Source organism: Sinocyclocheilus rhinocerous, unplaced genomic scaffold, assembly GCF_001515625.1.
Source record: "Sinocyclocheilus rhinocerous isolate Xijiao unplaced genomic scaffold, SAMN03320098_v1.1 scaffold2773, whole genome shotgun sequence".
NCBI lineage: Eukaryota > Metazoa > Chordata > Actinopteri > Cypriniformes > Cyprinidae > Sinocyclocheilus > Sinocyclocheilus rhinocerous.
In genome coordinates this window covers 491320-492535 of record NW_015663019.1, presented here as the reverse complement: position 1 = coordinate 492535, position 1216 = coordinate 491320, and positions in this window count along the sequence as shown.

Here is a 1216-nt window from a genome sequence, read left to right as displayed (position 1 = left end):
TTAAAAAAATATAAGATGCAGTGAAAATAAATAAACCTCCACAAATTTGTGACGTGTTTTCTAAAAGTTTAAACTGTTTTAACTTTGCATGGCTTTCTATACATCTCTTGTGAGACGCGAGAGCAGCAGTCATAATTTGTCCGTCTAGAAAATGCGCTGAATATGCGTTCTGTGTGAATGGCTTGGTTTCGGTTTTAACCTAATCAAGATCTTCTACGCATTGAGCTACTATATTTCTCTAATATTCTGAATGAATAACGCAGCAACTGCACGTCTTGTGGGCTAGACTTATATAACATTAAAATGCAACAACGTCACTTACATCTAGTGGTCGACAGATGTATCGCCAAGGCCATATTTATTTATTTGTGAAAAAAACTTTGTCATCTAAAGTATAAGTATGTTTATTTAACACATTTATTTTTTTAATACATTTTCAAATGATTTAACATTTCTTAAATATTAATTAAAATAAATAAAATTATATCGGCCATCGGCCACCCTGCTTTCCAAGATATCGGCATCGGCTGTCAAAAAACCCATATCGGTCGACCACTACTTGCATCATTATCACCGCATCTCGCGCTCCACTAATGATGCTCCCAGATGCACATCTAACATTTGATTGCACTATTTTTGCATTCAAATGCAAATGTTTATTTTAAATTCGACTAATATTAATTTTTTTATTCACAATCTCCTCATCACCGGCAGGCACAGCACCCATTTCAGCATGTGTTCGTGTTTGTGTGTGTGCTGTCTGTGTCACTCATAGCACCTGCCTATATCGTGCGCTATATCGAAAAAATTTTCTATCGATATCGAAGAAGGTGTACCGTCGATAAATATCGATACCGTTTTATCGACCAGGCCTAGTGTGTGTGTGTGTGTGTGTGTGTTCACTACTGTGTGTGTGTGTCCACTAGAGCCCGACCGATATGGGTTTTTTGGGGGCGATACCGATATTAGGGGGGTAAACAAAGGCCGATATCGATATATCAGCCGATATTCTTTGTGTATATTATAGTACAGTACCAGTCAAAAGTTTGGACACTTTCCCATTCGTGTGTCCAAACATTTGAGTGGTACTATATATAGAATACAGTATATACATAAACATAATATATATATATACATAAACACATTTTTTGACATGATCACCATCAAATGTGGTGATCAAACACTTATAATGACGTGACAAAGATACGTAATGGAG